Raw genomic sequence first — 25294 nt, 5'->3', positions numbered from 1 at the left:
ACTACTACTACTACTACTACTACAATATTATGAATAAAATAATAATAATAATAATAATAATAATAATAATCATAATCATCATCATCATATGGAAGTACGCTAAATTGTTCGTAATATGTAGACACTGAGGTAGGTATTTCGTACGCACTTGGAGCAAAATTACGAAAAAATGGAGGTCATAGAGATAGCGTAGATGCATTAAATATGCATTTTGCACTCACCGCTGGTCTAGAGTACAGTTGAACGACAGTAGTGATTCGGATTCCACTATAATCAGTGGGTCCAAGTCTCCTTTAGCCTAGCAGGTATAATCGTGGGACGTTAAACCAAACCAAGTCACCGCTACTCTAGTGGATGGTGTGCGTGGTCCCGGGTTCGATTCACAGTAGGAGAGCATTAAAACAAACGCATCACAATGGTTTGGATTCCATGTTAAGCTACCGTGTGCGTGGGTTTTCTCGGGGTTCTCCCGTTTCCTCCCACTTTCTTCATTCCACCAATTCATTCATTACTCATCATCACCGTCTCCTTTAGCCTAACCGGCATAACCGTGGGACGTGGGAAGATTTCATTTCATTTTTTTTTCATGTTAAGCTGTAGGATCTCATATAGCCTTGGTGTTGGAAAGGGATGCTAAACTTCAACAACCAAAACATGAGATTTTTGTGCTGTTTTAAAGGAGGACAGGAAGAAAGGATATGGTTTAGGACAAATGAGAGAAAAAATTGGTAGGTTAGTCAATAAGAGGTTTACAGCACTCAGTAGTAATGGGAAGCATTTGGTTTGAACTGTGCAAGACATATTTCGAAGTGTTCAAATGATAAACAGATAAATCAGATTATTCTTTGTTATGAAAAAAGATGATTTTGATATAGTTAGAAAAAGAATAAAGTTTGTTCTTGTGGTATTCATCTTGGACCACAAGCTGGTGCTCACCTGTATAAAAACATTAAAAAAACTGCACGCTCTCTAGCCTCAGCTTGGTATTTGTGCCACGAGTTCCCGTACTTCACGGGTAGAAGAGAGAACATTAGCATGCTTGCGTATGGAGCATAGTCACCTTACCCACGTGGCTAGAATCCGCCTTCCTACGCCCTTCGTGGTGCATTGTTAACTCTTCGCCATCTTCTCGTGGAATGTGTGCATCTTGTTCCTGAGCAAGCCCGCCTTGGACTCTCTGCAGATCTGCTTACTTTGGTGATGCCCAGATGATTCTAAAAACTTTCTCATTCCTGCAATATCCTCAAGTCTTGATTGCTTTGTAAGAGCTTTTTCCTATTTTAATTATTTAATTTCTCCATTTTATCCGCTGCCTGTCTGCGTTATGATGATTTTATTCTTTTCATAGCATTTACTACCGTTCTACCTTCTTTTCTATCTTGCACAGCAATATTCAGTACTAATTAAAGGAGGCCCCACGTGTGTTTACCTATTGTCGATCTGCCCCGGCAGAGAAGATTAGAATGTCTTTGTGTTTTAACCAGTCCTCGTGTTGGTGTTGTTTACACATTTCTTAAATGCTATGACATTCTAACACCTAAATGGAATGACTCTCTTTATGATATAGCCTTCGCACTGAATTTATCATTTTCCTGGAATATTGTGCTTTTATTCTTTTTTTTAATTGTTTTTAATGTCACAGAATGGTGCAAAATACCTCGCTTGCGACGCGCTTAGCCTCACCCTTTCAATCAACAATCTGATGCTGGCTACACCCATACAATCAACAATTGAATATACAGTTGAAAACTATTAGGACACAAAGCCATTAGAAATTATTGAAAAGATGAAAGGCTGGAAAATGAAAAATCTGATTAACTCCTGCGTCAGTTCATTAACATAATGGTCTTATGAGAGCGAAATATCAGTTTTGTCAATTTGGGATTCAAACATGAGCTTCTCATTGATCTAATATGGAACCAGAATCAAAGAAAGCACACTTCTCAGTTACTACTCTATTAGCTTGAAGTGTAACTTGTCTGGGTAGTACGTGTAAGAATAGAAGTTCGATTCAAGGTTTGTTACGTATGATTTATAGAGGAGAACGAAATTAGGAAATTTATTTACATGTAGACTGCGGTTTCAGGCAGGATTCCCGAAACAAGAAATAGACATGTTTATACAATATTTGAACAATTACTGACGAATAAAATATTACATACGCTTGCCATCAAACATTATTATTCTTTAAACAAATGTTCACGAAGTCACTCTGCCGTACAGTGCACTCTTTGAGAATCATTTTTGTAGAGTTCTGGAGACCTTATGAGAATATTTCCCATAACAGATGTTAATGTTACTGTCGTTTATTGTCTATTCCTGCTTTTCCGGGTTGTATATGGAAAAATAACTTGTAGATCTGAAAGAAAATTAATTTCTCACGGATGTACTTGTTATCGTATAATCTTCATAATGCTCGGATCTTTCCTCTTTTCCGCTAATAACTTAAAACGTGTTTCTCGTATAGTTAGAAAGTAGTGTAGCGTGAACAGCTGTAAATAAATGTTTGTAATACTCTTAAAGCCATATTCTATAAGGAAATCTTCAGCCTCCCGTTCTTAAGTCTTGCAACTAACCATGAGTTAAAAAGAATATGATTTCAGGGAAGATTTGCCGAAGTTGACTGACATTTATGATTATCAACTGCTCCTTTCGACTTAACTTATCAGTAAACTTCAAATATACTACTATTGATCTATAGCAGCTCCAAGAATTGTTTAAGATTTTCCAGAAAAGTATAACTTTTTTGTTTGTTTTTCGACTTTCATTTGAGTTTTTTCTCTGAAAAATCAGACTATATCGTACGAGTTCAGCTAAACACCTGATCCAAATCAAAATTGTTACGGTGGTAGGACTTGACCTGCTATATAAGTGTGAGAAATATTTTGTTGTACAGGTTTTGGGTTTGCGTGTTAAGTGGAGAGGAATTTTTCCTAATTTTCGAAAGCAAAAATCCATACATAGAACTCATCCGGTCAACATCGAACTTCACCTACTGTAAAACCATGTAACATATAACATATAACATGTTCATGTAACATATAAAATATGTTGTGCAGGCTTACCGTTCTCGAGTTAGGAACAGTCAAATTTGACATTATATTCGAAAACAAGCACCATTTATATGTAAATGGTCCGATCGAAGTGAAATTTGGCACGATGGTAGACCTTGATCAGCTTTATAAAAGCGTATGAATTATTATTATTACCTGAAATAGGGTTTCCCAAATGACAATAGGCTTACATGACATCATTTATACAAGTTCCAATTAAGAGAGAACAACAAAATTTAAAACTAGACGAGTGCTCATAACAATCTCAACAATGACTGTTAGAAAACATAGTATGTATATATAATCGTATAAACTTTGATATTTATTTCAACATATGCTCGTATATATAAGATGTAAAGCATTATAGCAAGTCTCGCCACATTCCATATAAACTATTAAACTTGGGTTACTACGGATACGCGAAGCTGTATTTACTTAATAATATAACAAATAGAATCCCGGCTAGAGCTCGTGTGGTTCGGATTCCACATTAATCAGTAGGTCTACGTCTCATATAACCTCGCTGCTGAACGGAACGTTAAACTCAACATCAACTCAACTCAACAAATCGAATTTGTAATTTACAATACTCTCAAATATTAGTTTGAATTAAAAGTCCCTTAATTGTAGATACGCACGTACATTTTAAATTGCATTAAATCTATATTTGCATTGCATTGTATCAATTCGTTATACTTTTTCTGAGTCTTACGAGAAGTGAATTTGCATACAAATTAGTGCGTGATTTACTATAACAAGGTAACTTAACACACAAATAGTTTTTCTAACATTAACATAAACTAAGAATTACCTATAATGCCACTAATAATTTTATAAAGAAATGCATGTTGTACTATTTCTCTTCTGATATATAAGGAAGCAACACTAAAATCATCAAGTAAAGACATAGGAAATACTTTCGAGGTAAGAAGAGAGATTATACTTCTTATACTATAGATAAAAATATTTTGTATCCATGCAATCTTATCAATATTATTTTTATACTTGGAAACCACATTTTAATTTGTTTTTAATAACACTGTTGAATAGATTAACTATAGCATATGCATTTTTCATGTCCTCTGTAATTTTAATAAATTTCAAGTAATTTGAGTATCTCATTACACATTTTGTCAGTGTGGGATTGCAAAGTTAACTTACTGTCCAACATCATTCCACAATATTTTCCAACTTCATATATTTTTAAGCTATTTCTATTTAATTGGTAATTATAATTGAGTGTGTTATTTTTCCAAGGGAAAGATACAACACATTTATTTACATTAAATAACAAATTATTATCCAAGCTATTTGTGTGCCCTGATAGATCCTAATTTAGGTAGTCACAGTCAGTGATTGTTTTCATCTCTTTATATAGTTTATCATGTGCCATTGATAAACACTTACAATAGTTAAAAACATCTGGCAAATCAATAATTAAACATAATAATAAAAATGAAGTCCCAAGATCGGAAACCTGTAGTACCCCTAAGTTCACTCTATCCATACGTGGAAGTAAACAAGTTGAACCAATCAAATTTACAAAAGTATGTATTTTTATTTATGTCGTAAAAGCATCACATTTTATTTTTGACAATTCCCGAATTTAAGGGTGGGCCAATGTAGTCCTCCCAAAACTGAGAGGAATGCACCAAGATACCTATGTTGAAGAGAATGAGTCCCTAAATTCATGCACATGATCATATATTGTAATAAAGCATAATCAAAGAAGATAAATTAGATCAATAACCTATCACGTCGCACAACGTATTGCCTATGGTTACATTATTGGTATTATTTTTACCCATAAAGGAAAGAAGCAAGACCAACCAAACTTACAGAAAATATGTACTTGGACCAGTGACGACGCCCAAGGGGAACAAGGGAGGCGGGCGCCCCCCCCCCATGGCATTTTCCGCCCCATTGACTATTCCAAAACAAAGTCCATACCCAGTATTATTTCATTGGAGCTTACTAAAAAAAATCATGATATATATATAATATACTGAAGCAGGAATATCATCAAGAAACAGTGAGTTGACATTACGTAGCCCACGAAGTGAACCTTCATTCTTATGGCAAAAACACAATAACTTAGTTCATATAAGTGTTAATTTCCTAACACACATTCTAGCCAGATGATATCCGCATCAAGTTAATTCTTCCATTTTTTTAAAGTTATAAACCTAACACTTTTTTGCCCATTTCAATGAATAACAAGACAAAATAGCTAAGAAAAATTTCTGGGTGAGCACTGAAATAATTATGTAGACGTATCATTTATGAATTACCTCCCAGAACTTCAAAGAGAACAGGAAAGGATATTGTTAAAGTTACCTAATTTCGCTAGTGATGTAATTTCCAAAAAGGAAACTGAGACCCTGCATTTCGAAAGATCATTGAGATGCTTTATTTTATTATTTAAAATGTCGAAATGCATATTGTTTGTTTATAGTCAATTCCATAGCAAGTCTTGAGTAATAAAGCATTTAATCTGTTGTGCATTGGTTTGTATTATTGAAAACCGAGGACGAACCTAAAGGAAAATGTATTTTCAAGGAGAGAATTACAACTATATGTTGTATTTAAAAAGAACGCTTTTCTCATGAAGAAAAGTCTATTCTATGTTGCGTTTGTCGTATTGGGTCGATGCATAAGTTCCTGCGGTTTTCTTTTGGGTGAGCAACAAGGCGGCGTGAAGCGATTGTTTATCATTATTCCGTTGTTTTACTGTAGTTTGGAGTTTGTGCATTGTGAAACATAGGTTTCCTTGATTGTGAACGTATTATTGTATATATTTTAAACTAATGTCAAGTTGAGAAAAGTGATCATAATCTCCGTCACATTTTACTCTTAGAGTTTAACCGAGGATACCGTACAGCAGAAGCTGTGAGAACAATTTGTGCAGTGTACGGGAATGAAGCAATTGCTAAAAGAACAGCACAGAAAATATTCTCTTGACCAATGGCTAACAGATTTCTTCCAGTCAAAGCCAAAACAGTTGTACAAGCGAGGCATTGAACTGCTAGCTGAACGTTGGCAGAAGGTCAGATAGTGGAGGTGAATACATCACTGAGTGATTGTGAGTGACAGTAAAATGTACGCAATGTATTGTTACACTCGTAGAATATGTTGATGTTATGTCTATGTTGTATTTGAATTAACAGAACAGCGGAATAAAAATAAAGTATAAAATATAAAAAACGCACGAACTTATGCATCAACCCAATAAAAAGACCTATGCATCAACCTAATAAAAAGACCTCACTTCGTTAATAAATTACGATCATAGATGCATCGCAAAATTTGCTTTAGGCGAATTGCTTCATTTTGTCATATTTAGAGATTCTTCAGCAACATTAAAAAAAAAAAAAAAAAAATACGGGGGAATATTTCGAATTCGCTTCAACGGAGAAAACTCAGAATCTGATACTTGAATGCAAATCTTCTGTAGTTTGTATTTGGCTGTAGTAAGCATGTTGTCAAATCCAGATTGTATTTTCTAATAAAACCTCACAACCTGGCCTGCTTTTCCGAGATGCATTTATCTGTCCTGTAATGCACTCTTAGCTGGTCCAAATGTTGATATGATTTGTAACATTAGAGCGGCAATGAAATAGAATTCTTGTGTGCAACACTCCTAAAAGTGCCGTAGCTTCAACAGATAACTCAGTATTCACATGACCTAATTCTCCTTGAGGAAAAAAAAGTCCAAAACAGATATATTATTAAAATTTCTTCAATAGTTAACATTGTTTGCACATGTTCAGTCCATCGTCGATCCCTCAACCTCTTAAACTTTTGATCTTTGTACATGTGTGACATTAGATATTTTCTTAAAAGCCTGTACAGCAACTTGGCTAATTCAAAATACTCTTCCAAATTAGGAACCGTTGAACAAGTATGAATTATTACAATATGAAGTTGATGATTACAGCAATGAATACAAGGGACTTGCTTTTGAAGTTGTTCTGGTAATAGTTTTTGAACATCTCTCTTAAGTCCTAACATCACACTACCACCGTCATAACACTGAATTATTTCTTCTTTCTGAAATCTTGCTTTGGAAAGAACTTCAAAGACTTTTCTAGTATGCCTTTAAATGATAAATATGATAATTGAAAAAGTCCCAATACATGTTTATGCACCTTCCCTTCTTCCACAAATCTTACAATCACAATTTTTTCATACAGAGGAGTATCATATTTTATCTGCTTTCAAGCAAGAAAACTGTGATTGACTTTCATCATATTCTAATCATATTTTGTTCGGTACCATCTCTGTCAATACGTCTATTTTGTTCTGAACTTCAGGTGATGTACAGCGAACGATATGGAGAACATGTATGATTATAGACTTTATTTTCAAATCTGTTTTTAATGTATACTTGAACCAGGGGTGTAGCCAGCAGTTTTATGTAGGAGGGGCCGTCGTTTTTTAGGGGGGGTCAGCTACAATGTACAAAGCCAAAGAAATTGTGTTGCAGCTAGTGCTCTTGAGGCCTGGAAAAAACGGAAAATTTTAGTTTCCTTCCGGAAAAATAAAAAGCTGTTTTTAGCTTATTATTATTATTATTATTATTATTATTATTATTATTATTATTATTATTATTATTATTATTATTCGTTTTTTCTCCATAAATTATATTCCAGGTAGTTTTTTTTATTATGTTTAACCAATAACTACTGTTCCCGCCAAACGTTATAACTTTCTGCATAACTATTTTAGATTAAGCCCTTGTATCTTCATAAGACTGATTTTCTTTGAAATTTCACTTACTTTCTTTAAACTTTCGTGACAAAAATATTTATTTATTATTCGTCACTACAAAAAAAAATGTATTAAAAGCTATATCTCATTTCCTGTTCTAGGGGCCGTCCACATATTTCGTAACGATATTTTTGACCAATTTTTACCCCCTTCTCCTCCTTGTCAAACTCCGTAACGCAAGGCCGAACCTCTTCAACTTTGTTACGTAACACTTTTTGATTTTTGTTTTTCACCAATTTTGATTATTTTGGGGGTTATTACAATAAAAAATACTATTTTTAATGGCAGAACTTTTTATCACAAAATGCTTATATTATTGTGAATATATTTGTAGCGGTTTTCGCCAACAAATCAAAGTATTAAAAAATGGTAGACCCGTAATAATATTTTAACCCCAGAAGGTTGTTTAATTAACCAATCCTAATTCTTCAAAACTACTGTAGTTTCCCTAAGGGAATCGCACCCTTCATTTTAGGTCACTGGTGACTGGCAAGGAGAAAGTACTGCGGAGGATGCAGTTAAAACAGGATCTAAAGAAATAACATCGACCTCTTCTTCCGAGATCCAGGTTGCTTCGTGCATTTGAAGTTCGCCAGTGTCAACGACGCAAAGTTCTTTTCCTTGTCGACCACAGATTAGAAGTGGCTGCACTCGTGAAGGAGCAGGGACATCACGTTTGTGAACAATTTTTCGAGCATCTTCTTTGGACTTTGGACTTCAGTTTACCACTTTTCAAATTCTTCTTGTCTTAAAAAAGTGCGAGAATGCGAATAAATTCGATTTCTTCAGAAATATTCAAATCCAAAATTTGAAAAAAAAGTACGATATTTTAATATCTGACTAATTATATCCTTCGGTTTTTAATATCTCTTGGTCTGCAAATCGTGGATCGTTCCCTCACGGAAAATATTATTTCACGAAAAAGAGTTTCTTCTGTTTCACATGCGAAACCTCTGAGAAGAAGAGAGTGGGTAACGATTCGAATCAAAAGTTTTAAGTAATATTCTCAAAAATAGCAATACGAGTAAGAACGCGAAGGAATTTTAAACGGTGGTTACTATCACTAACAACTAACTCCAGAAAAGCGTGTGTCGTAAATGCAATGCTGCGATAGCCACAAAACGGAGCTTTATTGTGTTGCAATACACACAGAGTTCCTCACCAGTCATGCTGGTGTCTAGTGCATCTGGGAATCCGTACTGTATGATTCAATTTATATAGACTATAGTTCACAACTTTTCAAAATAATGGAAAAAATTATCTATCTATCTATATATATACACAGAAAGTCACTACATTTGTAAGTTAACTCTTGAACCACCCGACCGATCACGATCAAATTTTCAACATAGATGAGTTTTGGGTCTGGGATGGATTTTATCGCTTCACTTTGAAGCAGGGGCGTCATTTCAGACTTCGCTTGGAGGGGGCAAGAGCACCACAGACATAGGACTTTCACGTTTCGTACTAGTATATTAGTAAACAATCTATTAATGTTTATGTATTCCTCAAACTTTTGGGGAGGGGCAATTGCCCCCTCCTGTCCTCCCTAAATGATGCTCCTACTTTGAAGGTGCACTTTGAAGAGAAGGGAAAGATATGTAAAAATGATCGAAAATGACCAATATTAATGTCAAATCCATAGTTTTCGGGGTGGCTGATATGAACAATGACACTTCCGATGTCATTTAAATCCAAATTTTAGTCCCCATTAGTACTCCTAAGCGGGATGGTGACGTAAAAATAATTGAAAATTACCGATTAATTGGAATCCGAATTGTAAAACCGAATAACGTTGTTTTCACCAAATTTTCCATCTGATATAAATATGTTTTTATTAAACATTGGTTACAGCATACAAAAAAGGCAATGCAGGCCTACTTACAAATCAGTTTAGTACCATTGTTGTATGGTAGTATTTATAGTACCTTGTTAGAACATTTGTTTTCAAACTGTCAAATATAAATCGCAGTAAATTGTGTTAACTGCTGCGAAAATAAAAAGTATACCATACTATTTTCCGATCGGTGTAAGGAAGGAATACCATACTATTTTTCGATTGGTATGGTAAAATAGTATTTTTTCATGCTATTTTACAGTAAATTATTAATTATATGTAAACTTTGTTATTTTTAAGTGACTGAAACTAGGTAATCTTACGATAATGTTTTCAATGTCGGTCATTTGGGGAGGCCAGAAAATCATTTGGGGGGCCTGGCCCCGATGGTCCCCCTCTTGGCTACACCCCTGACTTGAACAGTGCTGTAAAATGTTCAATAGAACTTAATTCATAAAGATTTAATTCAGTAGCTCTTTTGAATCTACATCCTCAATCCCCACGATATGGTGCCTAATCTACTTTAAGAAACTGTACTCCCTAAGTTACACACTTAAGATGGTAAAGGTTTCACGCTATTTGTTCCGTACCTAGAATTATTAATATTTTTCCCACTGCACTGTCTTAATTTCTTTCCAAATTTCAATTGCTTCTGTGTGGCTTTTAGAAAAAAATAATTAGGGATGTGCACGAGACGAGTGGAGTCGAGACAGGATTTCCTTGACAAAATTCGAGTCCAGACACGGCTCTACCAATAGAGAAATATACATTTTTCGAGTCGAGACATCACTTTTACAGCACATTTTCTAGACGAGACAGCCACAAATCTTGTTTCGTGCGCATCCCTAAAAATAATGCTTATTAAATCCTTTCTTCCACTATAATGCCGACTTCAATTGCAAAATCCTGTCACAGTAAATTTGTTCCCATAGACTATCCCGTAAAAACTTCTACAAGAATAACAGAGTTCTTGGTCCCTTTAAAACAAAATATTCTAACCAACGCCTTGTGGGATAACACTAACTTTGGGATAACACTAACTTTGAAACTACGTTCTTTTCATAGCACTTTGTTTTGAGGTATTCACGTAGGTAGGACTGAACAGGTCTCGTCCCCAAGATACATTGTTTTTTGCAATGCAATTGGAGGTTGTAGCTTTTGAACATGACAATTTGCTCTGAATATTATCTTCTGAATGTTCAACGTCAGATATTTCATTGTACTTGTTCATATTGGTCACTTATGGGTCATTAGTTTGAGCATTTGGTTATCTCGGCCAGCGAATAACAAACTTATTCATACTATCTTGAAAACAGGGTCGATATGTTTAAAACAAAATGTTTAAAACAAGTGTTTGAAACATCTTTTAAACGAGTGCTGTTGTTTTATTCAGTTTGTTTTAAACGTTTTAAACAAATTGTTTTAAACGTGTTTTTTTTCCGATGGTGGTTGGACATGTTTAAAACAACTAAAATATCAGATTGAAGAAGCTAATTTAATTTTCTAACAAACAACCCATACTCCGCAGAATTTGTGCATGAAGTAAATTACAAGCACAGTTATATTATTACTATAACAGCAACTACTGAACGAAATTCTGTACATCAATGTGCGTATAACTAAACCAACAGAAATTCAAGTGAAGTATTTGAACATTTCTTAATTTCCAAGAATAACTGAGGTTAAACGCACTATACACTATTCTAAGATCCAAATTCACAAATTCAAAACTTGAGTATTTTTTGGACACTATTATTCCCATAATAATGAACAGTTCTCACATCATAAGCTAGAAGAAATACTCTGACAAATACAATACAACTCATAGAAAAGAGCAGTGACTAGCCTACAAGGAGCAAATGACATTTTTTAACTAAACAGTTTTTAAGATCCATATCTATCTGCAACATGGATAGCTAACAATGATTAGTGTCTACGGTATAACAATACAATTAACTTTTAGACGTTCGCCAGGGATTTTAACAAAATGGTAGACTCTCACGTTCGGGTCTCTGCTGACCCTCCTAAATATCTCAGAGGCATGATTTATACACAGTTAGAAAGCTTATAAACCACAGATTCCAATGAGGTAAGATTCGAGAAATTCCCTATGTATTTGTAGAAATGAAGACATAAAAATCAATAAAAAATATTAAAATATTGACTTTGCGGGGCCCTAGCAACTCTTGCAGTCACCTGCGCTGACAAAATGATGCTAATGTGTTGACAATAATATAAGAAATGGGAGTCATTGCTGCCATTGCGTAATGAATTCGTTTTATGTAGGAAGTGTTAAAAAATGCGTTGAAAAACGTTCATTGAATTAGACATTCTCTCCCCTCCCCCACGACAGTACCACGTCCATATGCAAATCATTTTTGCTGCACACATGTATACGAACAAGAATTATCCTTCTAGACCACTTCAGTAAAATATATCTTGCCTTATATGGAACCGTGCTGAAACTAAAAGTAAATTAGCCAAATTTGACACCCTCTTCCTCTATAAACACAAGTACATATACAGGTTACTATCATCATGTTACTATTTCATTTCTTCACATACTAATGTTTGCGGATGTACTACAAAGGGGGAAGAATGGCCAAAATCTGATGAAAAAATTGATGAAAAATTTAAAAAAGAACTTCTTCCTCCCTCTCTCGGCCGTATATAAATATCCCCTACGTACATAAAATGTAGGGATGTGCACGAGCGAGTTCGAGCGAATTTTCATTGAAACTCGACTCGACTCGAAATCGACATCATTAAGCTCTCCTCCAGAACTTGGCTCGAAAAATTTCTTGCAACTCGACTCGAGTTTCTAGTCGAGTCGAGCCAAATCGAGGCATATGCTGTGTGTAGTTTCAAGTACTTTCTTCAAGTATCCTACACAGAAAATATAATTATTATCAATGATACTTACTATTACTAAAACTTATTATTATTATTATTATTATTATTATTATTATTATTATTATTATTATTATTATTATTATTATTATTATTATTATTATAACACCAGCGTGCATAAACATAAATGATAGGCGGTTTGTATCTGAATACTAAAAACTAGTTGACTGATGACCTCGGAAAAGGGAAGGCAAGGAGGCAAGGACATCGTTAACGAGGTACTGGATTTCAGTTCCGGAGGAGCAAGTATTTAGGCTCGAACCAAAAATCGTTAAAAGTTAGACTGCGTCAGCGAAACATGTTCAAACCTGCTCGGCTCGGGTTCTCAACGGCTCTAGCGGCACAGCTCATTCACTATCGAACCGAGCCGGTTCGAGCTGATGGCTCACCTGAGCCGAGTCGGTGCCTCATCTCAACCGGGTCGGCTAGAGCTGCTCCTCAGTTGAACCGAACTGAGCCAGTTAACATCACCTCCCGGGTTGGGCTTCTGCTTTGGCTCAAAAGTTAGATCGTGCAGATCTCAGCCTTGGTGGTAAGGACTACAGTATATACCGGTGTTTACATTGGAGCTCACATTTGAGGCTGTCTCGTTATAAAAATCCATAGTCGTCTTGTTAATCGAGACGAGACGAGATGCGAGCAGTATCCAATCTTCTGAGCAACACTAAAAATGTTCCATATTGCTACTTATATTTCTTATGACTTTCGCTTTCCAGTCTAATCAGGCCATGATTTCAAAACGAGTTAAAACGAGCTAAACGAGTGAGCAATTTATCAAACTCAACTCGACTCGAAACTCGACCTCAAAACAGTGGCTTGGTTCGAAACTCGACTCGAGAAAACTGCCTTTGACTCGACTCGAGTTTGCTTCGAGTTTGGAGTCGAGTCGAGTTTTAGCTAGACTCGTGTCCATCCCTAATAAAATACACACTAACTGAAAGCTTTGTTCCTCAGGAATGCTTTGGTACGAAATCATCTGTCTAGCTTAATTAGGGGCTGAGCTATTGATGTTTGTTGTAAAAATAAATGTAATTTACGTCAAAAAACTGAAAGTCCAAAAATTGTCTAACTTTGCCCCCTCCCTGCTCCCCCATATAAGAAAGAAGTGCAAATACACGATATTACCATGTAGTGGCCTACTTCATTGCTTCACGTACCAATTTTTATGAATCTATCCCCCAAGAGGGGGAATGGCTCCCAAAAAAAACGTTTAAAAAGAAACAAAAGAACACGATATTTACCCTCCTCCCATCGCCACGTGGTACCCCCACATAGATAAAATACACACCAGCGGAAAGCTGCATCCTTGAGGAATGAATTAGTTTCAAAGCTATCTTCCAGCCTTCATTAGGGACTGAGCCATTGAGGTTTAAAGCTCTGATACAGAAGTTGCGTCAATAGGCGTTTAAAGATTAAGACTGCTGACGGCCAGTAGAACGTAACACAAAGAAACTACATATTCAGTAAGCAGAAATTGGAAAAATCCCGATTTCTTTCTCCGGAATTGAACATTTGCACGGATCAAGATTAGGGAAGTTCCCGAAATTTGATCTAACGGTTGAATATAGATGGCAAGCAATCAATGATGAAATTTTTCCGGAAAACTTTCTGATTCATAAAAACATACTCCACTTATTCCTACATCGTTATTTAGCCCTGATGTGAGGTGGAAACTTTTCTTCTATATTTTTCCGGAAAATTTTCCGTTCTTAAATGTCAGTGATCAGGTAACAATTCCTCAGTATTCATAAAATTGATTGAATTCATGTATAGAAATGCTAAAAAGTGAAAGATCCTTTAAAGAATCTGAAAATTTTCATGGCTCAGACAATTTTCAGTACTATGTAGGAACAAATGAAACAATTTTTCATGAATCGAAATATTTTCTGTCTTGTATGGAAAAACTGAAGAACTTTTTATGAGTCTGAAAATTTTCATCATTTTGAATCAAAAAGTAAAACAACTTTTTGCGAATCGGAAAGATTTATTGTTTTGTACAAACAAGTAAAAGAAATTTTCATGAATCGGAAAATTTTCATCACGATGTAGAAACAAGTGAAAAAACTTCATAATCCAGAGAATTTTGAATATTATGTATAGTGATGTTTGGTGGAAAATTTTCCACTATATTTGACTGCACATTCAGCTATAAAATTCAGTTCCTGTAGAGGAAAGTTACACAGCAACCAATTATCATTTTCCAATTAGCTTTCGGAAACCCGAAAATTTTCTATTTCAAGTTGGAAAGTAAAAATATACAGTGTTTCTCTCTCTTTATCTCTCTCTCTCTCTCTGTGTGTGTGTGTGTGTTAAGTGCAGAGAACATACATCGATTTCGTAGAGAACAAATATCCCATTCCAATATTTAAAATGTAACAAGAAATAGAAAAGAAACCTTTGTGAATTTATCAATTTCAGAAACAGAAAATTCCACTATTTTTGCACATGTAGGCCTGTCTATGTAATGAAATAACTAAATAGAAGTTCCTTATGAAGATTATTTTTGTAACAGAAAATAAGAAACAAAATGATTTGATTGTGTTTAACACTCGTAAATCATAATTTCAATATTGGAATTTCGTATAATCAACATCTTAGAGCAGAAATTTGTATTGTATAACTACCATTATTATGTATAAAAATGTATTAGAAATAATGACGATTCAATAGAATAAGTACATATATATAGATAGATAGATAGATAGATAGATAGATAGATAGATAGATAGATAGATAGATAGATAGATAGATAGATATAGATATAGATATAGATATAGATATAGATATAGATATAAGAAATATGTTTCTTATTTTGTAAATTAAAATGAAATTACTTGTTGCTTTTAGAACGCAGCACTAATAGTGCTGCTTTTTATGTTTCTTTTATTATTTTATTTGAAGAACAACTAGACAAATCAGCTTCCTTATTAGTTATAGTTCACTTTCTCCTCTAAATGAATATATGAATAAATAAATGTTTATTTCCAGAAAATGGTCAATATTTTCTTTCATGAGTTACTTAAACTAGAATTTTGGGTAGTCAAAAATTTACAGTAGGCACTTTATATCATACCTACTTATTTATAAATATTGCAGTATGTAAATCTATAAAAGTAGTAAAGCTATGAGAGAACCGTCTTATGCGTATTAAACTGACGAAATCTAATATTGTAAGATCAAAGGTGGATTCTGAGGGAAGAACGAATTGAAGTTTTTGAAACATTCTTGAAATGAAGTATCGTTAGATTTTCACTTCTTGAAACTTTTTAATACAATATTTATTACTAATAAATTTTACGCCTAAAAAACGATGTAGGAATAAGTGGAGTATGTTTTTTTCTGAATCGGAAAATATTCATGACTTTAATAAATTGAAATTTTAAATAATAGAATGGGATATTTGTACTCTAACAACTCGATGTACGTTCTCTGCACATTGCATATATATATATCGGGTGATTCCGTTAGTCCGTACCAGGCCTTTAAATCGAAAACGGTCCGAGATATGTACTAACTGAAAAACACGTATCCCATTAGTTGCAAAGGACAACAGAACGAAGTAAAAAGTTTCGTCCCAGGGACCCCCGCAGGGTCCCAGAAGGGGTCCAACTCAAAATTGTCAAATCGAACGAGGGGTCAAGTGGTATATCGATTGAAAGCTCTTGTAAAAAGAAAGAAGTTACAACAAGTCCCGATTCTCTACAATCACCCTATGCAAAATGGCGGTGGGTCAAAATGTCATCAACATGTGCATTGAAAACAATATGGCCACCCCTATAAATCTGAAACGGGCAGCCAGACGTAAAAACTGAAAAACAAGTGTCTCATTATTTCAACAGTACAATATATCACTGTAACCAGTTCTAGATATCCAGGCAGGGTCCACCTCCAAATTAGCAGTTGTGTGATTGTGGTGGAGGGAAGACCCTGAACATTTTGAACAGCTATATTTCCTTGGTAGCATACGTTTTCCGAGTATAATACTACAGAGACTGTTCAGTCCTCTTTCGTGACACTACTGAAAAGTGTTGTCTTGTCTCGTCTCGCAGTCAACACTGGGAACATACACAGTATGGAAATGGAAGCGTTATGGTGGACAGGTAAGCATATTATATTGAAACGTCTAACGTTGTTCTAAGAATTAATTTACCATCGCATAACGTGCAAAGGATATATCATATTTACCTTGGAGATGGCTGCTGTCCGTTATGTAACAGATGTGCACTTCACACAGCACGTTTTACATCACGTTTTACCGAAATTGTCGTCCCTGAACAGCAAGACAACGATCCAGACGGCGATAATAATTATAGCCCACAGCTTCAAGCTCTGCCTCTCCTATGCTTCGAAATGCGGTCATTATACGTTAACTCATATCTTCTGGTGTAGTTGGTCTATTCGTGTAAACACGCTCCTTGAGTTGACCCCAGAAATAATAGTCCATGCACGTAAGGTCTGGAGAGCGAGGAGGGAAAGGAGTATTGGACCCTCTTCCTAACCAACGGTGCGGAAATAAAGTATTTAATGCACCTCTGCATATACGAGCAGCATGTGCTGGACAACCATCCACTTGCATCCATATATTACGCCGCACATGAAGTGGGATGTTTTCCAGCAGTTGCGGTAGATGTTCTGTCAAGAATTGATGGAACAGAGCCGACGTTAAATTTCCATCAATAAACCAGGGCCCAATTACATGTGTTTCAATGATACCACCCCACACGTTGATGCTCCAACGTCTTTGTCGGTCGATCTGTAGCCCAATAATGTGCATTGTGTAGGTTGACATGAACATCACTTGTAAATATTGCTTCGTCTGTTCACAGCACGTACATACTGAAAAACGTTGGGTTTGTCCTCAATTTCTGACGGGCTCAATTACAAAACTGGAGGCGCTTATTACGGTTGCATCTGTTAGCACCTGGCACAAGGAGATATGATACGGGTGGCGTTTATGCTTCCACAGTATACGCAGTACATTTGTTTGACTAATTCTGCGATCCCGGGCAATATCTCTTAAGGATGCATTAGGACGTACTTCGACAGCAGCCAAAACATCAATAACGACATCGTTGTCATCTACAATTGGAGCATGTTTGTGACCCCCATATTGAGGAGGTATGCGCGCTGTTTGTTTCAGACGATTTGCTAACCGTCGAAGTACTTTACGGGAAATTGATTGTCGCTGTGGGAACCTTGCGTTATAAATTCGGGCTGCAGCTCTATAGTTTTGCCTACATTCCCCTAACACCATTAACATGTCAAATGCCTCCTCGTTCGTATATTGCATTGTTCCAATACAATGCTATCTTTAGCCGACACTGCACTAACACACGATATTATGGTAGTACGTGCCACCTTCTACAATGAAATGGAAGCCTTCTGACACACATACACACACACCTCAATTCGTAGCGTGTATTACTTTTGCACAGCACAAATATTTCACTACAATTCGTACTAACGACCCTTCAGCAAAGCCTGCTCAACTTACTGTGGAACAAACTGTGTTCCAGCGTACCTCACGTTCGTGCCTTTCAATTCAAGGTTGTCTGCGACTGTTTCTCTCGAAAGGCGTATGTTTTGTTCAACAAACATAAACCAGCAAACAACACAATCCAGTTGAATTAATCGTTACCAAAGATGTGTATGTTTATTCATTTCGGTATTTCATTTGAAGTTATACGTTTCACGACATCAATGTCTCATGAATTTCACTTTTACACGACGCATAGGGAAGAAAAAGGCAGGTAAGGACAGCGCTGGAACCTTGCGTCAATCCCATTATTCGCCTGTTGTTACTGAGGAACACTGAGCTTAAGATAGGTATACAGACGAACCAGGCTGTGACATCATTCAAACCTAGGTCGGGAATTGGGGGGAAAATGCATTCTCGAACGGAAATACAATAACGCGGAGAGGGTCGCAACGTGACACTCGGGGATTGGCAAGATTTATACGTCATTGAATAGCACACGGCAAGTCCAGAATACAGATCTATTTATACCGCCGTTTTGGGTTCTGGGCTGAATGCGGGCAAATGGTACAAAACAACATGTCCCAGGGGAATGTTTCGTATAATTGCTGTACCCTGGAGAGTTATGGTGTGCATCATGGAAACAAATCATCGCGTAGTGCACACATCCGAAATATTTCGTCCGTTGCACTAGCCAGTCGAGTGGATACAGTGTTCAATTTCCTTGATCCCATAGTGTCGGAGGTCTCGGAGGGGAGAGGCCATCCTAAGAAGCAACATCACAACTACCGATAAAGGGCTTTCAAACACACGTCCTGTGCGGACACCAAGGTCAAGATCTGGGAAGAGCCCCAGACCTCTTACAAAACAGATGCAGGAAACATTAGTAGAGCATGCCTGCTTAGTTCCACATCTCGAAGTATTCTGTGCAGGCAAAGTGAAAACAGTTGTTTTCTCCCGACCGACTAGTGTCATTGACTCAATATTTCGGCTGTGTGCACCACTCGCTAATGTGTTTTTATGATGAACACCACAACTCTCCACAACTGGGGCGACACTTTTTACTTCGATCTGTTGTCCTTTGAACATCATGTGACACTTGTTTTTCAGTTTTTCTTCCGTCTGGCTGCCCGTTTCAGATTTATAGGGGTGGCCATATTGTTTTCAATGCAAATTTTGATGACATTTGGACCCGCCGCCATTTTGCATAGGGTGATCGTAGAGAATCGGGACTTGTTGTAGCTTCTTTCTTTTTACAAGAGCTTTCAAGCGATATACCACTTGACCCCTCTTTCCATTTAACAATTTTGAGTTGGGCCCCTTCTGGGACCCTGCGGGGGACCCAGGGACGAAACTTTTTTTACTTTGCTCTGTTGTCCTTTGCAACTAATGGGATACGTGTTTTTCAGTTTGTACATATCTCGGACCGTTTTCGATTTAAAGGCCTGGTACGGACAAACGAAATCACCCGATATATTAAAATTATATATATATATATATATATATATATATATATATATATATATATATAGAGAGAGAGAGAGAGAGAGAGAGAGAGAGAGAGAGAGAGAGAGAGAGAGAGAGAAAGAGGAGTTGAATTGAGTTTAACGTCCCTTTCAGCAGCGAGACTATGTAAGGCGGGACCAACTAATTAACGTGGAATCCGAACTACATGAGCTCCCGCTGGGAATCGAAGCCAGGTCTTACATGCCAAAGGCGCGTATGCTAACCGCTTAGCAACGAACGAGCTCGCAGAGGAAGAGAGAGAGAGAAACACTATGTAAAATTTTACTTCCCAACTTGAAATATAAGAAAATTTTCCGGTTCCCGAAAGCTAATTGGAAAATTATAATTTGTTGCTGACTAACTTTCCTCTACAGAAATTCAATTTTGTATCTCTATGTGCAGTTAAATATAGTAGAAAATTTTCCACCTAACATCACTATACATAATATCCAAAATTCTTCGGCTTATGAAAAGTTTTTTCCACTTGTTTCTACATCGTGATGAAAATTTTCCGATGTATGAAAATTCTTTTCACTTGTTTCTACAGAGCAATGAAACTTTCCGATTCATAAAAGGTTGTTTTACTTTTTGCTTCAAAATGATGAAAATTTTCACTCATAAAAGGTTCTTCAATTTTTCCATATAAGAAAAAATATTTCGATTCATGAAAAATTATTTCATTTGTTCCTACATAGTAGTGAAAATTGTCTGAGCCATGAAAGTTTTCAGATTCTTTAAAGGATTTTTCACTTTTTAACATTTCTATACAAGAATTCAACAAATGTTATGATTGCTGAGGAATTGTTACTTGATTACTGATATTTTTAGAACGGAAAATTTTCCGGAAAAATATAGCTGAAAATTTTCCGAAATGGACAATTTTCCGCGGAAACTTTTCTACCTCACATCACTAGAAGCAATACCTGTGAGCGTGTAAAAATGGAAAATATATGCCTATTTAGATTATTGTTTTAAACAAAATAAACATTTTAAATGTTTTTTTTTAAAGAAAAAAATAAAGTAATTCGTTTTAAACGTTAAAAACGTTTTAAAGAAAAAAAAACATGTTTTAGACATAAAAAACGTTCTTTTTGTTGTTTTTTTTTATTTTTTTCAACCCTGCTTGAAAAAGACCTACAAGAAGCACCGTCACTTTAAACTAGCAATATTTTATTTTCTTGCAATGATGCGCTTTAGATGAGCAAAAGAGGTCTCGACATAAAATAATATACGTTGAGAATTTGAAATATTACTCTTTAGATGACATTACTTTGTTTCAATTAAGAACTATTATTGTAAGTATTTTTTCTGGATTCAAATATATATATATATATATATATATATATATGTGTGTGTGTGTGTGTGTGTGTGTGAGTGTGTGTGTGTGTGCGTGCGTAAATTGTTTGCGTAATCTAAGCTTCTCCAATAAAGCTATATGATAGGAATTATTTTCTACAGGTACACAAATCGATTTATTGGAGTATTGATTTAAGAATGAAACAAAAAAATATATCGTTAGCCTAAGCATGAATATAGGCCTAAGTATTGTTTCAAGAGTGTTTATAAAACGCTTTATTTGGTTTATTGGCATGATCGCTCTCACCAAAAATGTTCTGCTTGTTCAGTATAACCTAGATTCGAAAGGACAGCTAAACAAAATGTGATTCAGAATATGTAGTGTTCTGATGAAATAAATCTTAGAATTTATTCTGAAAGCTTTGTCAGTCAAACCTAGTGTAAATATCAGTGAATAATGTTGAGACTAGGTTAAACTCTTTTCTTAGTTTTTTGTCCTTTTGTGCCCCCTCGCCCTCACTCTATTATTTCAACTTTTGCCCTATTTGAGCTCTGAAATGGCAAAGATTAGTACCAATGTATGAATGATGTATCAAAACTAATAAACCTGATTTAAAATATATCATGCAATTTGTGTTCATGTCTCACTTGAAGAGCACTACTAAATTTTTGGCAGGTCTGGCCTCTGTGTCCCCCCTTACCTACGGGCCTGCTCCACACATTTTATTGTAGTATAGGTTAAGTAATACAAAATAATTATTTTCGGTATACAAAAAACGTCTCTGCTCCTCCGCTTCCCCACCTAAAAAATTAAATCTGGCGGCGCGTCGTCACTGACTTAGGTCCTAGAAAACGTTTATCAAATTTTGTTTGACAGTTTTCAAATTTAACGGGTAATATCCCCGTTCCATAATTAACAAGTGCGTCTCTCAAACGTCTTATGAAAGAAAATGAACCAATATACACGGTGTACTTGCTCATATAACCATATAGCGTGGTAAATCCTCATCAAAGAGGACAAAACAGGTCAAAAACATCCAAATTTGATTTTTTTTTTCATTCTTTCACGCATTAAAGGGAACAATATGGACCATCAAAACTTACGGAGATACAACATGCCGTTGGTCCTATACTACTGTATCAAATCTTTAGTTCTGATAGTTACCAGCATTTAAGGTAGTTATGCTAAGTGTTCCACTCAAAAAGTGAAAGGTGTGCGAAGGTATTCTGCCGAAATTTAGGGGCGGCCTTATGTACCCTCTAGGTCATTTTAAGCGGGCCAGGGACATGGGTCCTCAAACGGGCCATTAAACCATAATGTAGGGCATACTACTATATTGTAATTGATATAGAACACAATACAACGGATTTTAAAAGGTAATTACACTTTTATTTACATTTAATACAGCCCTTGTGTTAATAATAAATACCAAAACAGGTTCATGTTCAGTATCGTCACTATTCATTTTCAAATATCTAAATTGAAACAATATAGTTCTTAAGTTCCAATTAGATCGTCGTGATAGTTTTAAATCTGCAAATTGCATGCACACTACCATTTATTGGGTCAAGTTGCGAGGCGGAGTCTAACTATTAGACCCTAGAAATTTCTGTCACTCACAAACCAAGATATTTATGTTTTACAATATTTGGCTAGCTGAGGACTCTGCCTCTAGTCCCCACGTTTGCTCGGCCTATGGTCTCGCACCTCTCAAAAACACAATTCTACCGAATTGCAAGTTTCTTTTCGTATTTCAACTATCTAAAAGATAAGATTCTGTATCCCACGAAAACGTCCACTAAATAACATGGGGAATTCTTCATCCCCTTTAGACCCCTTAAAAACCAAAAATATTCACTTTTGGCAATTTTCCTGTCGGTCAGTCCCGGAAACCTACAATCATGTCCAATTTCATCATTGTAGCCTTACAGGAAGTGCCCAATAATTTTGGGGTGTAAAGGAGTCTCATATAAATAACATAGGGAAGATTTTTCAGTTCCCCATAAAACCATTCTAAATTTGGAAATTTTTATTTTTAGCGCTTTTATTAAGTAATCCTATAGCAAACGTACAAGCATAAGAATTTTAAGTTTATATTCCAATTCTAAATACCTAAAATAGAATATTATATGTCCAAAAAAAAAAAGACCATTTAACTAACACGGGAAATTTCTTCATTCCCCTTTAGACTGCCTAAAAATTAAAAATATTCACTTTTGGCAATTTTTCTGTGGGTTAGTCTCAGAAAGCTACAATCATATCAAACTTCAACTTTCCACGTCAATCGGAAGTACCACTTTATTTAATGTCAGTTCATGTAGTTAAATTGAAGCTAGTCGCTTTCATAATGTGTGAAACGTAAAATAAAATTTTGTTTTACAACCAGTTATTTTTTTTAGCATTTTTACTTTGGTTTGAAATTACTGAAGTCCACTTCTAAAAAGAACTGTAAATAGGAAACACAGGGTTTAGTGTATCTTCAAAATTCATTTCTAAAAGATATATCAAATTCTAAACTTTATTCTTAAATCTGACTTATTGCTTTCTAACGTTAATTAGCTTTCATATAAGAGGCAAACAATACATAAAAACACTACATAAACATGACACTTGGTTTGTAGGTATTTTTTTTTTTTTTTTGTTATGTAAGCAGTTATCATATTTTTCCCGGGGATTGAATATAATCCCTTTGGGGGATTTTTTCCCTGTTAACATTCGTGCTTCTAAATTATCTAATTAAAACGTTCAGGTTTCAGTCGTAAATTGTTATTCCTTTAGCGGAAATATTCTTTAATTTACCTCTGATTGTAAACCTTTAGTTTTCTTTATTACGAAGTTCAGCTAAATCCAAATTACCATTCAAAATGTTAAGAGTTCTATGTCTCTTTGTAATCAGTGCAGTCAGATTTACGGATATTACTAATCTAACATTTTCTCTACTTGGAATTGATACAGAAGTGTTTTGAATGACGTCCAGGAGTTTATTTACCAGTTTGTCATGAATATATACAATTTCTCGTGATAACTTACTTGAGGATAGTGTCAGGTAACTAGTAGGGTTAGTAAGTAAAATTAAGGTTATTACACGCGCAGAGTGGCTACATTTTGATAGTCACTTCTTTTTCGTGTTTCTTGCAAGTCTTGCAAACTGTTAACACAGAATGTCTTGACATTCCCAATAACTCAATGGATAGTAATTTCTCAGTATCTTGGAAAACTAGAGACAGTCACGTATTTACCAGGAATCCCGGGTAAACTTAACACCACTGTTCCCAGAAAAAAGGAAAGATTGGTATTTCCGTTCACATGCAAACGTTGAAGTGTGAGTAGAAGCTTTTAGCAACATCTTCATCTTACAAAGAATCCAAGTGTTAATAGTGGTACCAAATGCAGCAGTTTCCGTGAGACAAACTTAAAAAAAAAAGTTGTTTTTTTTTTCTCAAAATACATTAAGTGCATGCAAAAAACTGTTTGCTTGTTACATTACTAACAGAGTTCATGCAGAACAGTTGATCCATTAATATTTTATCAAATGCGGCCCGTGCGGGAAGTCATACTGGTAAATCCTGAAGTTCTATCGCTTCCAGGGAAACTGAAAAAAAAAAGTTGCCTAATGTATATGAATTATTGTATAGAACAATTAGTTCATATCTTATCTTAGTTTGGAGCAATAAAACCTTAATTTTCACCGGTGTGACTTCCTCCACGAACTGCATCTGATTAGAAGACATTGTTAGCTAGAATATAACATATTTTACAGGGCGGACAGCTTATCTTGATACTCCGCAGTGGAGTGTTTAGGGGGGGTTCCGGGCTTAAGCCCCCCCCGAGATCTTACTTACTATAGTAAAGTATATGAAATATCTTGCTGAATTTTCACATTTTCAGGCAAAGCCCCCTCTGAAAGATAGCAAAGCCCCTCCCGAAACAAAATCGTAATTACGCCACTGCTCGTAACCTTTAAACTAATGACCAAACAGAACAAATACTACTTCAGAACTGAAGGAACATACAGGCACGCACATTCTTCTGGGGATTATTTAAACTACTTCCATAGTGCCAGTTTTTCACTGACAAGGAAGATTTTCCAAGTGTCACACTCTGATTTGTTTGAAACTCATGGAGTGAATAAAGTAATCAAAAGTAAGACATACGTGCCTTTTTTATATCGGCCAACGTGGGGGATGAAGCTGCTAAACAACCCCCTAAAGTGCGAGCATTGGAGAATATGACATATGGTAGCAAGGCCATAACTGGCAACGCACAACGCGGCTTTGCTTAACGTTCCTGCAGCGAATAAAGGAATCAAAAGTTGGACATACTTGCTCATAATATATATATATATATATATATATATATATATATATATATATATATATATATATTGTGCACATACATTAGCCTTGTGTCCTACGTATCATTGACGACGTGCACTGAACGTTATG

The sequence above is a fragment of the Thermobia domestica genome, chromosome 6 (genome assembly GCF_964235325.1).
Source record: "Thermobia domestica chromosome 6, izTheDome1.hap1.1, whole genome shotgun sequence".
Classification (NCBI taxonomy): domain Eukaryota; kingdom Metazoa; phylum Arthropoda; class Insecta; order Zygentoma; family Lepismatidae; genus Thermobia; species Thermobia domestica.
Note: the sequence above shows the minus strand (reverse complement) of the source record.